Raw genomic sequence first — 17,317 nt, forward strand, 5'->3', positions numbered from 1 at the left:
TAAAATTAGGTTTGGCGACCGAAATTATTGATATCGTTCAAAAATTTATTACATCACTGCGAAATTTAACGTTTATTCTTAAGGTATAAATATCTTTAATCAATCAACCCAAAATATTTCAAAAATTCGTCATGAGTTAAATTAGGTCTTGGAACCGAAATTACTTTACCGAAAAGAGGGGCGCATATTTTTGATAATATTTGATTGATTAAAGTGGGATAAAAATACAAAAAGATTTTTAAATTTATTTTTACCATGTTTTTAAAATTAATATTTAAATCTTAAATTAATATTGTAAACTTTGTAAAAACAATATTTTTAAAATTGTAAATATTTGAAAAATTAATATAAGTTTGGTGTGAATTTATAATATGAATTTTTAAATTAAGTTTGGTTTGAATTTTTAATTTTTAAAAAAATGAAATTTTAATTTTATGCATTTCAAATTTTAAGTTTGGTGTGAATTTTTAATATTAATTTTTAATTTTATATTTAAGTTGTGTGAATTTAAAAACAAAAATTTACTTTATCTCATTAAGTTAAGAATATGATTTTTAAAATTTTTCGTAAGTTGAAGACTAGGTCTTTGAACCGAAATTGCTTTACCCGAGGGAGGGACGAGAACTTTTATTATCATTATTTTTAATCTTTTTGATTTAAAGTATGCCAAAAAAAAAAAAAAAAAAAAAATTAAAAAATCCAAAAATCTAAGCTTTTAAAATAATCGCTTGAAAATGACAATTTTAAAATTTTGTCGAGGGACGGACTAGGGCATCGTCCCGAAACGACCTCGTCTTAAAAAGAAACAAATTTTTAAAATTTTATTTAATTTATGTTTTAAAAGTTTAAGGTTTTAAAAAAAAAAAAAAAAAAAAAAAAAAAAAAAAAATCTGGAATTGACCCCCATGCGAGTCGCATGGGGGAAAGGCTTAAGCCATGCGACTCGCATGGCTGTTAAAAACTGGACAGGATCAAAAGCTCAGCGAGCTGCTCTTTCTTTCACAAACACACACATATACACGAAAACTCTCCCAAATCCTCTCAAAAATCCGCCATTTTTTACCAAATTTCTTGAAAAACTTCACAATAATCATGCCTAGATTCAGTAGTCTCAACCCCTTCAGGAGAAAGGTAAAGATTTCACCCCTAATCTCTTTAAATTCGAATTTTTGTGTTCTTGAGCTAGAAAATTTATATTTTGATTTTGTTAAATTTAGGTGTAATTAGAGCTAAATTGTTGTTATATTATGCATGTATATCCTAGATAGAAGCTATTTAACATGATTTGAAGCTAAAAACTTCAAATTTTTAAGAATCTAGGGTTTGTGTTCTTGAGCAATTTGGGGCTTTTTGATATAAACAGGTTATGGCCGATTTTTGTCATGAATTGTTGCTAAATTAAGTAGTGTAACATGTTTAGGTAGTTAATTGATCCAAACTTTGAGCCTAAACATGTTTTTGAGAATTAAAGTAGACTTTTTAAGTCTAAAAATTCATGAACTTGGATAATTTGATATAAAGGCCATTTGAAACTTGTCTCATTGCTAGAAGTGATTATTTTGGCATGTTATTTGAGATAAATGCTTATGAACTTGATGTACATTTTTCGTATATGCTTATTTGACAAAGTGTAGACTTGACAAAAATATGAAAATGAGCACTAGTTTGATTTGAATGCCATGTAACAAGTGTTTAATTGTTATAATAATTATTGTTGACATGTTTAAGAGTTTAAATGTGATAAAACATTGTACACATTTTCGTATGTAAAAGTGTAGAATTGTTATTGTTAAGAAAATGTGTATAAAATGTGTTATGAATTGAACATGTCATCATAATTGTTTCAAGTTATTATTTTGCTAACACTAATGCATATTTGGATGCACAAATTTTGTGTTTAATGTGTTTTGCAGAAAGCCGATACTGGAGGTTCAGGAGCATCATCATCCAGGCAACCAGAGCCCGAACCGGAAATGTTTCATGAACAAGAACAGCATATGCAACAAGAAGAAGAAGAACAGGAGGAGCAACATATTCCATATCACGATCAAGATCAGTTATTCATGAATCAGTTTCGTCAATTCGCTCCACATCAAAGGATTCTGAGCTTAGACATTAATGAAGATCAGTTACACCCAAATCTAAGATTTGATCGATGTTGGATAGAGTATCCAGATTATCAAAAGAACATGCACATTCTCTACTTTAAGGTTGTTGAAATGCCAAGGGCAATTGACTGGGTACCTTTGGAAACAGTTGACCTTGCCGAACCGATTCGGGAATTATTGGTGCAAAGGTATGGTAATTCTCAGTTTAACGATTGGATGCGCCTATTTTCCATTCGTAGAACCATATATAGGGAATGGTGTATAGAATTACTTAGTACTATTAAGTTAAACAGTAATGTTAGGAGGATAGATGATAGAAGCTTTATTAGATTTCTGTTAGGTGGACGCATGTACAGAATGTCCATGATAGATTTAGCCAGGGCCTTACAGATTTACACCCCTGCTGAACTTTTGAGCCCCGACTGTAATAGCCTGATTGCCCAAGGAGAAAGGGTAGATAGGGAATTTGATGTTAACGCTGTCTGGAGGCGTATGTCCCACTTTAATGAATTTCACGCCAGTGGAAATCATACATACTTAGATATAGACAGAGCTGAACTCCGGGTGATTCATAGATTCTTAGCAAACACAATTACACAAAGGGGTAGGAATAAGGAGAAATTAACCGTAAACGATTTGTTCTACCTCAAGTGTATTAGAGACCCGAGGAGTTTCGTTAACATTCCCTATTGTGTTGGTTATTATCTCGCTAATGTAGTTTCGGGGATGAAATCGGGGAGTATTATAGGTGGTGGTATTTTCATTACTCTCATTGGAGAGTATTTAGGTGTAGATAAGCACCAAGGGGGTCCAATGAACGAAATAGAGGACGGAGGTGAAACTATAAGTTCAAACCTTTATCACGGTGCAAGGGTATTATTGATGAGACGTGGTCGGGTATATCGATACGAGGGACCTCAGCGACAGGTAGAGAGAGGTTCGGATGACGAGATGGAGGAGGCGAACAACATTATAGGAGTTGTTCGGGAGACTGCTCTTGATTTAGGCGTTCGTATGGAGGATGAATACATGACGAACTATGATAGGCATATGCAGTATGAGGCATGGCAACGCCGGAATGACTACGAGCATTCCCGGCAACGAGAGCATGGCCGATGGGATTATCATCAGCGCCAAATTATAAGCCAGTTGCAGCCTGGCGAGATGTATTATCCGACCCGACCCGCATACTATCCCGCACATCAGCCAGAGATGAGACCACCCTATGATTCATATGATTATGACGCAGCATACCAGTACACCTATAATCAGCCATGGAACCCGGACGCGAACATGAATTGGGATCCATATCCTAATTTTCCTCCTAACCCACCTCCTGATCAGTAGAGATAAGTGGTAATTTCTATTTTTATTTTAAACACTTAACATTTTATTATGTTTATGTAATGTTTGATATTTTATTATTATTGTGTACTAATATTTTTCTTATAGTTTGAAAGTGGGATGCCAAAGTTCCATTTCAAATTGCATGTATGATTATATTTGTATTGTATGTATTCTCTTTTATGCACAAAACAGGGTAAAACAACGCGTTTTCAAAGACTGGCATTAAGTTCAGCAAAAGCAAGTAATTTTGACGACAATGATGCAAAATATATGTGAAATAACAACAAGACGGAATGAACAAATGACGTGCACCATTTATCATTCAGCAAACAAACGCCAATATATTTGGAAACTTTGGTAAAAATTTAATCATTTTCACACAAATCACCCTCAATAATTTAAATTGTTACTGATTTCTTGCAAATGAGGGCATTGCAAGATCTTAAGTGTGGGAAGGGATTAAATTCTTTCGGATTTTAAAATTTTTATATTAAACACTTGGTTACCATTAAAAATACTAGTAAAGCAGTAGTTGTATTAGAATCTAGTGCTCTCTGATAAAAAAAGAACAGCCCTAGTCTTATATACTGACTACCCAATTCTAGTAAAATTTTTCAAAATTTGCAATTAAATGAATTCAAATCATGTTTATACATATTTATGAACGATAAAACTAGGTTTTAACACCGAAATTATTGTTACCTCGGAAAGGACATAAATTGAGAAACAAACTAAAATGTTAAAATTCATTTAAAATGGAATAGAGGACGATAAAAAGAAAAATAAAAAGCCAAGTGTGGGAAAATTTACCAAGTTATTTTAAACATATGTCACATATATCTGTAACAAATAACTGAAAATACTTTTGCTTTGGACTAAACTAAACTGTTTTACCCGATGAAAGAAAAGAAGAGATGGATCTACACGATGAATCAATTCCATCATTAAAAGGAAGTAAAGTCTTCCGAAAAAGACACGCGCTTCTTGATTTAGGTCATGAAGTTGTCGTTCAGACCAGCTGTAGGTTGACGAAAAATCTAGAAAAGTCATCACTAAAATCAGCAGGAAATCCACGGACCTCAGCATTAAACAGGGTCGCCAAGTGGTCAGATTTATCCTAACCATGAGAAGGATTTATCAAGTACAATGGGGGGGCACCATGCAAATTAGCTGGATAAGACTAATGAATCAGATCCCCAGAAAGGATAATCTCCTTAAAGATTAAAAATCAGCTTTTAAGACTGATATTACTCAATCCTAGAGATTGACCTTAAAGATTGAGAATTCAAACTCATGGAATTCAATGATATCTAAACTCGAGCTTGAACGAGAAAATATTTTGATCAAAAATACAAACCGATTTGTTTTCTAAAAACCCTATTTTCAATACGTTCATTACCATTGAACGTAAAATCCTAGGAATTCACCTGGAATTCATTAGGTCACCTGAACTAAATCGGGTGTCAACCGTAAGAACGGTGGTTGCATAACATGGTCAAAGACAGGACTTTGTGCCAAACCGACAAATTATAAGGGTGAGCTTTACTATTGCTCCTACCAAGGATAGTAATTGCGTCCGACACGTTATAGACCATAATCAAAAGCATGTCACGGGACATTGCCTTAACAGTTGCTTGTTCAACGCTTTCCTTTACAACCGGACGGTAGTTTGCCGAAAGGTAATATACGGGACAAGTAAACTGGACGTGTTGCTTTCCTAATACAAGGTTAGCAAGTGGGTGACACAAAACCGCAAGTTTTGAGCTAAAATTTTCAAATCTGAAACCCACCAAACCCACAAAAATATTTTGCAAACACCGGTAAAGGGTTATTCCGGAAAACTTATCTAGGGTAAAAACTAGATTTCGAAAGATCAAATGTTTTCATAAAAATCCAATTTCCTTAATGGATCTAAATTTTTATAGTCATGTAGGACTGTAAACCATATCGTTACTACCATTGTTTATACCGCCGTATAGAAATCACTGATGTACAAAGTGTGAAGAATAAAGAAGTGATTCTAGTATTTCAAGACAATATTGCTTGAGGACAAGCAACGCTCAAGTGTGGGAATATTTGATAATGCTAAAAACGAACATATATTTCATAGCATTATTCCTCAAGAAAGACAAGCTTTTAGTTGCAATTGTTCTATTTACAAGTGATATTCGTTTAAATAATAAAAGGTGAAGACAAAAGACAGATTCGACAAATTGAAGACAAAAAGGTCCAAAGAGCTAAAAAGTACAAGATACAACTAAAAAGGTTCAAAATATTGATGAGGAACGTCTCAAAATGACAAGAGTACAAGTTGCGGAACACAAAGTACGCGATTTAAAATAATACGCGAGGACGTCCGAAAATCCGGAACCGGGACCTGAGCCAAGAAGAAACGCCCGACGCAACGGACCAAAAATATCTAGTCTACTATGCACAAGAATATAATATAATATATATATAATTATATATAATTATATATTATATATATTATTATTATTATATTACGTCGACAAAGAAGAAAACAAAAGCAGTTGGCTGAATCCAGGGTGGCCATGCGACTCGCATGGCCAGAGGCACAAAACCATGCGAGTCGCATGGTGTGAGATTGCTGGTCAGGTCCTATATAAAGCCAGTTTTGTGCCGAGTTATGATCATCCTTTTTCTCTTCCTCTTCATAAGTAATATATATTTATATTTATAATTTATATTTTAATTTTAATTATAATTCTAATAATAAGGGTATGTTAGCGAATGTTGTAAGGGTGTAAGTCGAAATTCTGTCCGTGTAACGCTACGCTATTTTTAATCATTGTAAGTTATGTTCAACCTTTTTATATTAATGTCTCGTAGCTAAGTTATTATTATGCTTATTTAAAACGAAGTAATCATGATGTTGGGCTAATTACTAAAATTGGGTAATTGGGCTTTGTACCATAATTGGGGTTTGGATAAAAGAACGACACTTGTGGAAACTAGGCTATGGGCTATTAATGGGCTTTATATTTGTTTAACTAAATGAAAGTTTGTTAATGTTAATATAAAGATTTACAATTGGGCGTCCCTATAAATTACCATATACACTCGATCGGACACGATGGGCGGGGTATTTATATGTACGAATAATCGTTCATTTAACCGGACACGGGAATGGATTAATAGCCACTAGAATAATTAAAACAGGGGTGAAATTACATTCAAGGGTAATTGGTGTAATTGTTAACAAAGTAGTAAAACCTTGGTTTACACGCAGTCGATAACCTGGTGTATTCATTAAACAAAGTATTAAAACCTTGTTACAATTCGAATCCCCAATTAGTTGGAATATTTATCTTCGGGTATAATAATAATTTGACAAGGACACTTGCAATTTATATTTATGACTGATGGACTGTTATGGACAAAAACCAGACGGACATATTGAATAATCCAGGACAAAGGACAATTAACCCATGGGCATAAAACTAAAATCAACACGTCAAACATCATGATTACGGAAGTTTAAATAAGCATAATTCTTTTATTTCATATTTAATTTCCTTTATTTTATATTTAATTGCACTTCTAATTATCGCACTTTTATTTATTGTTATTTAATCGTACTTTTTAATTATCGCAATTTAATTTTATCGCATTTTTATTATTCGCAATTTCATTATCGTTATTTACTTTACGCTTTAATTTAAAGTCTTGTATTTATTTTATATTTTACATTAGGTTTTAACTGCGACTAAAGTTTTAAAATCGACAAACCGGTCATTAAACGGTAAAAACCCCCCTTTATAATAATAATATTACCTATATATATATTTGTATTTTTATAAAAGTTAACTAATATAGCGTTGAGCTTTGTTTAAAGATTTCCCTGTGGAACGAACCGGACTTACTAAAAACTACACTACTGTACGATTAGGTACACTGCCTATAAGTGTTGTAGCAAGGTTTAAGTATATCCATTCTATAAATAAATAAATATCTTGTGTAAAATTGTATCGTATTTAATAGTTTTTTTTTCCTAGTAAAATAATAACTATTTTATATACACCTCGCACTTCATCACATAATATCGTGATAATATAATAATTTAAAATCTCATTTGATATTATAAACATTGGGTTAACAACACTTAACAAGATCGTTAACCTAAAGGTTTCAAAACAACACTTACATGTAACGACTAACGATGACTTAACGACTCAGTTAAAATGTATATACATGTAGTGTTTTAATATGTATTCATACACTTTTGAAAGACTTCAAGACACTTATCAAAATACTTCTACTTAACAAAAATGCTTACAATTACATCCTCGTTCAGTTTCATCAACAATTCTACTCGTATGCACCCGTATTTGTACTCGTACAATACACAGCTTTTAGATGTATGTACTATTGGTATATACACTCCAATGATCAGATCTTAGCAGCCCATGTGAGTCACCTAACACATGTGGGAACCATCATTTGGCAACTAGCATGAAATATCTCACGAAATTTCTTTAACGGGTAGGTACTGTGACGACCCGGAAATTTCTGACCAAATTTAAACTTTAATCTTTATATTATTCCGACATGATAAGCAAAGTTTGTTAAGTTAAATCTCAAGGATTTTAAACTATGTTTATACATTCATTTAAACCTCGACCAAATTCCAATGATTCACGAACCATTAAATGAACATATATGAATATGTATGTATATGTGTATATGTTATAAATTGAAAATGTCAACAAAGTATTTAAATGTATAATGCTTTATATGAACATATTTGTTTCAATATGATTATCGACGAAATTAAAAAAAAATATTAAATGATTGAATTATCAGAAACATTGAATTATGATTACAAGTCTCTGTTGAGAGGTCCATTATGATTTAAGAAAATCTATTCCTCTTAACGATATTCGGAATAATTTGTAAAGCTATTTATAAATAAAAATAAAAAGTGTCATTTACGAAAGTTAGACAAAAGCTAGTGGAAAATTGGTTTCTATAATATTCTATTAATCTATTTTCAAACGTACAAAAACATTTTCAGTTTAAAAAGAACTTTATTATTAAAACGTATATAACTTTTATAAATATCTAGAATCACTTTTGACAACTCATTACTTAACCAGTATAATAAATATAACGATATTTATATTTTATTTCATTAAATATATATAACGATTTAAATTAATATTATATATATTTATACGCGTATTATACATACATAGTTTTTATACTTTTACTATACTTTAACTTTACCTTTACTTTACTTTTACTTTACTTTAACTTTAATAATTCACTTTAATAATTCATACTTTAATAATTCACTTTAATAATTCATACTTTAATAATTCACTTTAATAATTCATACTTTAATAATTCACTTTAATAATTCATACTTTAATAATTCACTTTAATAATTCAAAAATCTATTATAAATAGAATTCAATAGGTTTCATTATTTCATAGAAACTTGAAAATATATTTCTCTAAACTCTCTCAATCGATTTACATATATATATATATATATATATATATATATATATATATATATATATATATATATTTGCTCTGTATTATTTCAAGATATTATTAGTATACATAAAATATTACGACGGAGTGATGTCCGAGTGATTTCAAAATAGTTTTTTGAATGAGTCGAAGCTAAGGAAATTATGGGTTATAGCTATGGAGGTGATGGGTATGGTTCATGGGTATGCTCGTGAGGTCAATCTAGTGTTTATCATCTCCGTTGAGTCTACGTACTGTCCTGCAATATTGAATCTCAATATTGATACGTGAGCACTCATAACTTAACTTTTATATATCAATAGTGTATCCCTGACTAGTGCTCGAGTATATAGGATTATGCATGCATGTACATTCGATATTGTCCTTAGATAGGTTTGTTGAATCCTGAATTAGATACATATGCTACTGAGATAGGGTATATGATATGCATGTCATTGGAAAGCTAGCGAAAAATTAAGAACTTTTCATTTAGATATCGAATGGTTTCGATGAACGGATTAGAAGTTATAGTCAACTGAATTTTAGTATTATTGTTAAAATGATTATTATTACTATCGTCGTTATTATTTTAATAAAAATATCATTGTTATTATAAAATATCATTATTACTATTATGTTAGTATTATCATTTTATCATAATACCATTTTTAGTAAATATAAATATTGTTATAGAATAATAATAATTATTATTACAAAATAATACAACTTTTACTTATTATTATTATGATCAATATTATTTTATCAAATAAATAGGGGATACAAAGATATTTTTCACCACGCGTAATATAATTACATTAATAATACTTACCACTATAGTTTTACGATATTAAGTGAACTTTATAAATATTACTACTTAAGATATATAAAAGTATATTTTATTATATATAAACGTTAATATAAATTTTTATTAATAAATGACTTTTATTATTATAAAATCTAATAAATATATTTAAATATATAAAACGACTATAGTTAAGTTATATAATAAACACGTATAAATTTTAGAAGTCATTTTGAGTCAAGTTGACTTTTGTTGACTTTTGCATATTAGTCTCGAGCATTAGGATTGTGGTACACTATGACTTGACCAAAAATTGTTAGACAAATATTGACCAACATATAAATATATATAATTAATATAGGTTCGTGAATCAAAGGCCAACCTTGCACTTGTTAAATGACGTTATATGTATTTTTACTACGAAATACAGTATGGTGAGTTTCATTTGCTCCCTTATATATATATTTTTGGGACTGAGAATACATGCGCTGTTTTTATAAATGTTTTACGAAATAGGCACAAGTACTAAACTAATTCTACGTGGGTTTAAACCAGAAATATACCCTTAGCTTGGTAACATTAAACTACTTGTCTTTGTACGGTAGGCGCGAATCCTAAAGATAGATCTATTGGGCCTGACAAACCCCATCCTGACTATGGGATGCTTTAGTACTTCGAGGTTATTTTAAACACACCTGATCTGGTGTACTTCAGAGGGTAAAACATGAACGTTAAGGCTTGTTACCGAGTGCCTACAACTTATAGAATACTTTTATACACTTGCGAGTGTACATATATTTATAAACGAAAATCTTGTGGTCTATTAATATATTGAAATGATTGTTATGATAAACCTATGAACTCACCAACCTTTTGGTTGATACTTTAAAGCATGTTTATTCTCAGGTATTAAAGAAATCTTCCGCTGTGCATTAGCTCATTTTAAGGATATTACTTGGAGTCATTCATGGCATATTTTGAAAGACGTTGCATTCGAGTCATTGAGTTCATCAAGATTATTATTATGTCAATTATAGTTGAATGTATTATCAAATGGTGTGCATGCCATCAACTTTCGTTGTAAAAAAAGTTTGTCTTTTAAAAACGAATGCAATGTTTGTAAAATGTATCATATAGAGGTCAAATACCTCGCGATGTAATCAACTATTGTGAATCGTTTATAATATATATGAACGGGTCCTTTCAGTTGGTATCAGAGCGGTGGTCTTAGCGAACCAGGTCTGCATTAGTGTGTCTAACTGATAGTCGTTAGGATGCATTAGTGAGCCTGGACTTCGACCATGTCTGCATGTCAAAATTTTTGCTTATCATTTTTGTCGGAATTGCCTGCTTATCATTCTTAGTCTAGACACGTCTTACTGCATTGATTGCATAAATAGTGTATAGACAAAATTCATATCTTAGCGTATCTGCTAATCCATATCTTAGCGTATCTGTTACTGTAAACTTTGCCTGACATATCACGTAAATTCCTCCGTAATTTATGGGATTTTGGTATTATATATACATATGTAAATTATGTATTGAAGAATACCAAATCTAAATTCTACAATCTATTTCATACCAAAAATTCTTTCCCTGATCATACAAGATGGATCCCTCAACCAGTTCGAGTTCCTCGGATTCCGACAGCTATGCCGATATGGATTTCCACATGAGCTCCGAAAGCAGCGTGACCGGAATGGATCAACCAATTAGCCATCATCTATTCTGGATGAATTGGGGATGAGTTCGTAATCTACTTAACCATTGGAGACAAGAAGAAGGTGATCCCTTTCATCCACCACATTGCTGAAATGTCCCGTTCTTATTGATTAAAAACGTTCCATATTAATTGATTTCGTTGCGAGGTTTTGACCTCTATATGAGACGTTTTTCAAAGACTGCATTCATTTTTAAAACAAACCATAACCTTTATTTCATAAATAAAGGTTTAAAAAGCTTTACGTAGATTATCAAATAATGATAATCTAAAATATCCTGTTTACACACGACCATTACATAATGGTTTACAATACAAATATGTTACATCGAAATCAGTTTCTTGAATGCAGTTTTTACACAATATCATACAAACATGGACTCCAAATCTTGTCCTTATTTTAGTATGCAACAGCGGAAGCTCTTAATATTCACCTGAGAATAAACATGCTTTAAACGTCAACAAAAAATGTTGGTGAGTTATAGGTTTAACCTATATATATCAAATCGTAACAATAGACCACAAGATTTCATATTTCAATACACATCCCATACATAGAGATAAAAATCATTCATATGGTGAACACCTGGTAACCGACATTAACAAGATGCATATATAAGAATATCCCCATCATTCCGGGACACCCTTCGGATATGATATAAATTTCGAAGTACTAAAGCATCCGGTACTTTGGATGGGGTTTGTTAAGCCCAATAGATCTATCTTTAGGATTCGCGTCAATTAGGGTGTCTGTTCCCTAATTCTTAGATTACCAGACTTAATAAAAAGGGGCATATTCGATTTCGATAATTCAACCATAGAATGTAGTTTCACGTACTTGTGTCTATTTTGTAAATCATTTATAAAACCTGCATGTATTCTCATCCCAAAAATATTAGATTTTAAAAGTGGGACTATAACTCACTTTCACAGATTTTTACTTCGTCGAGAAGTAAGACTTGGCCGCTGTTGATTCACGAACCTATAACAATATATACATGTATATTAAAGTATGTTCAAAATATATTTACAACACTTTTAATATATTTTGATGTTTTAAGTTTATTAAGTCAGCTGTCCTCGTTAGTAACCTACAACTAGTTGTCCACAGTTAGATGTACAGAAATAAATCGATAAATATTATCTTGAATCAATCCACGACCCAGTGTATACGTATCTCAGTATTGATCACAACTCAAACTATATATATTATTTTGGAATCAACCTCAACCCTGTATAGCTAACTCCCACATTACTGCATATAGAGTGTCTATGGTTGTTCCAAAATATATTATATAGATGGGTCGACATGATAGGTCGAAACATTGTATACGTGTCTATGGTATCTCAAGATTACATAATATACAATACAAGTTGATTAAGTTATGGTTGGAATAGATTTGTTATCAATTTTCACGTAGCTAAAATGAGAAAAATTATCCAATCTTGTTTTACCCATAACTTCTTCATTTTAAATCCGTTTTGAGTGAATCAAATTGCTATGATTTCATATTGAACTCTATTTTATGAATCTAAACAGAAAAAGTATAGGTTTATAGTCGGAAAAATAAGTTACAAGTCGTTTTTGTAAAGGTAGTCATTTCAGTCGAAAGAACGACGTCTAGATGACCATTTTAGAAAACATACTTCCACTTTGAGTTTAACCATAATTTTTGGATATAGTTTCATGTTCATAATAAAAATCATTTTCTCAGAATAACAACTTTTAAATCAAAGTTTATCATAGTTTTTAATTAACTAACCCAAAACAGCCCGCGGTGTTACTACGACGGCGTAAATCCGGTTTTACGGTGTTTTTCGTGTTTCCAGGTTTTAAATCATTAAGTTAGCATATCATATAGATATATAACATGTGTTTAGTTAATTTTAAAAGTCAAGTTAGAAGGATTAACTTTTGTTTGCGAACAAGTTTAGAATTAACTAAACTATGTTCTAGTGATTATGAGTTTAAACCTTCGAATAAGATAGTTTTATATATATGAATCGAATGATGTTATGATCATCATTACTACCTCAAGTTTAGTAGGTAAACCTACTGGAAGTGACAAGAAATGATCTAGCTTCAAAGGATCTTGGATGGCTTGAAAGTTCTTGAAGTAGGATCATGACACAAAAACAAGTTCAAGTAAGATTTTTACTCGAATTAAGATAGTTTATAGTTATAGAAATTGAATCAAAGTTTGAATATGAATATTACCTTGAATAAGAAAGATAACCTACTGTATATAACAAAGGTTTCTTGATCTTAGATGATTACTTGGAATGGATTAGAAAGCTTGGAAGTAAATTAGTAAACTTGAAGGGATTTTTGAAGTATTCTTGAAGTGTTCTTCCTATGATGATTATAGCTTGATTCTTGAAGTGATTTTTGATGAAGATGATGATTAACTACTGGAAAAATACGTTCATAATAGTGTGGGTGTGTTGAGAGAGAATTAGAAAGAGATTTGGAAGTGAAATGGAGTGAATGATGAGTGTTAATTGGTGAGTGGTGAGTGGGGTTAAAAGGAGTTCTAGTTAGTTGACTAGCTCATGGTAGAAGTTAAAATTGATTAGTCATACATGACATAATCAAGAGTGGAATCCCATGCTAGTTCCTATTGGTATATACCCATAGTAAGTACGTTTTGAAGCTGTGTATAATACGGGTAAGAATACGACTAGAATTCTTGATGAAAGAAAAGAATGGGAAAGTAACTGTAACCATTTTCGTTAAGTATGAGTGTTTTGATATATGTATTGAAGTCTTCCAAAAGTATTTTAATACATCTAAATACACTACATGTATATACATTTTAACGGAGTCGTTAAGTCATCGTTAGTCGTTACATGTAAGTGTTGTTTTGAAACCTTTAAGTTAACGATCTCAATTAATGTTGTTAACCCATTGTTTATTATATCTAATGAGATGTTAAATTATCATATTATCATGATATTATGATATATTAATATATCTTAATATGATATATATACATTTAAATGTCGTTACAACGATAATCGTTACATATATGTCTCGTTTCGAAATCCTTAAGTTAGTAGTCTTGTTTATATGTATATAACTCATTGTTATTATACTTATGGAGATACTTACTTATCATAATCTCATGTTAACCATATGTATATCCATATATATATATCGTCAAGTCGTTTTTACAAGTTTTAACGTTCGTGAATCGCCGGTCAACTTGGGTGGTCAATTGTCTATATGAAACATATTTCAATTAATCAAGTCTTAACAAGTTTGATTGCTTAACATGTTGGAAACATTTAATCATGTAAACATCAATCTCAATTAATATATATAAACATGGAAAAGTTCGGGTCACTACAGTACCTACCCGTTAAATAAATTTCGTCCCGAAATTTTAAGCTGTTGAAGGTGTTGACGAATCTTCTGGAAATAGATGCGGGTATTTCTTCTTCATCTGATCTTCACGCTCCCAGGTGAACTCGGGTCCTCTACGCGCATTCCATCGAACCTTAACAATTGGTATCTTGTTTTGCTTAAGTCTTTTAACCTCACGATCCATTATTTCGACGGGTTCTTCGATGAATTGGAGTTTTTCATTGATTTGGATTTCATCTAACGGAATAGTGAGATCTTCTTTAGCAAAACATTTCTTCAAATTCGAGACGTGGAAAGTGTTATGTACAGCCGCGAGTTGTTGAGGTAACTCAAGTCGGTAAGCTACTGGTCCGACACGATCAATAATCTTGAATGGTCCAATATACCTTGGATTTAATTTCCCTCGTTTACCAAATCGAACAACGCCTTTCCAAGGTGCAACTTTAAGCATGACCATCTCTCCAATTTCAAATTCTATATCTTTTCTTTTAATGTCAGCGTAGCTCTTTTGTCGACTTTGGGCGGTTTTCAACCGTTGTTGAATTTGGATGATCTTCTCGGTAGTTTCTTGTATAATCTCCGGACCCGTAATCTGTCTATCCCCCACTTCACTCCAACAAATCGGAGACCTACACTTTCTACCATAAAGTGCTTCAAACGGCGCCATCTCAATGCTTGAATGGTAGCTGTTGTTGTAGGAAAATTCTGCTAACGGTAGATGTCGATCCCAACTGTTTCCGAAATCAATAACACATGCTCGTAGCATGTCTTCAAGCGTTTGTATCGTCCTTTCACTCTGCCCATCAGTTTGTGGATGATAGGCAGTACTCATGTCTAGACGAGTTCCTAATGCTTGCTGTAATGTCTGCCAGAATCTTGAAATAAATCTGCCATCCCTATCAGAGATAATAGAGATTGGTATTCCATGTCTGGAGATGACTTCCTTCAAATACAGTCGTGCTAACTTCTCCATCTTGTCATCTTCTCTTATTGGTAGGAAGTGTGCTGATTTGGTGAGACGATCAACTATTACCCAAATAGTATCAAAACCACTTGCAGTCCTTGGCAATTTAGTGATGAAATCCATGGTAATGTTTTCCCATTTCCATTCCGGGATTTCGGGTTGTTGAAGTAGACCTGATGGTTTCTGATGCTCAGCTTTGACCTTAGAACACGTCAAACATTCTCCTACATATTTAGCAACATCGGCTTTCATACCCGGCCACCAAAAATGTTTCTTGAGATCCTTGTACATCTTCCCCGTTCCAGGATGTATTGAGTATCTGGTTTTATGAGCTTCTCTAAGTACCATTTCTCTCATATCTCCAAATCTTGGTACCCAAATCCTTTCAGCCCTATACCGGGTTCCGTCTTCCCGAATATTAAGATGCTTCTCCGATCCTTTGGGTATTTCATCCTTTAAATTTCCTTCTTTTAAAACTCCTTGTTGCGCCTCCTTTATTTGAGTAGTAAGGTTATTATGAATCATTATATTCATAGATTTTACTCGAATGGGTTCTCTGTCCTTCCTGCTCAAGGCATCGGCTACCACATTTGCCTTTCCCGGGTGGTAACGAATCTCAAAGTCGTAATCATTCAATAATTCAATCCACCTACGCTGCCTCATATTCAGTTGTTTCTGATTAAATATGTGTTGAAGACTTTTGTGGTCGGTATATATAATACTTTTGACCCCATATAAGTAGTGCCTCCAAGTCTTTAATGCAAAAACAACCGCGCCTAATTCCAAATCATGCGTCGTATAATTTTGTTCGTGAATCTTCAATTGTCTAGACGCATAAGCAATCACCTTCGTTCGTTGCATTAATACACAACCGAGACCTTGCTTTGATGCGTCACAATAAATCACAAAATCATCATTCCCTTCAGGCAATGACAATATAGGTGCCGTAGTTAGCTTTTTCTTCAATAACTGAAACGCTTTCTCTTGTTCATCATTCCATTCAAATTTCTTCCCTTTATGCGTTAATGCAGTCAAGGGTTTTGCTATTCTGGAAAAGTCTTGGATGAACCTTCTGTAGTAACCAGCTAGTCCTAAAAACTGGCGTATGTGTTTCGGAGTTTTCGGGGTTTCCCACTTTTCAACAGTTTCTATCTTTGCCGGATCCACCTTAATACCTTCTTTGTTCACTATGTGACCGAGGAATTGAACTTCTTCCAACCAAAATGCACACTTTGAAAACTTAGCGTACAATTCTTCCTTCCTCAATACTTCTAACACCTTTCTCAAATGTTCACCGTGTTCTTGGTCATTCTTTGAGTAAATAAGTATGTCATCAATGAAAACAATGACAAACTTGTCAAGGTATGGTCCACACACTCGGTTCATAAGGTCCATGAACACAGCTGGTGCATTAGTTAAACCAAACGGCATGACCATAAACTCGTAATGACCGTAACGTGTTCTGAAAGCAGTCTTTGGAATATCATCTTCTTTCACCCGCATTTGA

Source organism: Rutidosis leptorrhynchoides, chromosome 1, assembly GCF_046630445.1.
Source record: "Rutidosis leptorrhynchoides isolate AG116_Rl617_1_P2 chromosome 1, CSIRO_AGI_Rlap_v1, whole genome shotgun sequence".
Taxonomy (NCBI): Eukaryota; Viridiplantae; Streptophyta; class Magnoliopsida; order Asterales; family Asteraceae; genus Rutidosis; species Rutidosis leptorrhynchoides.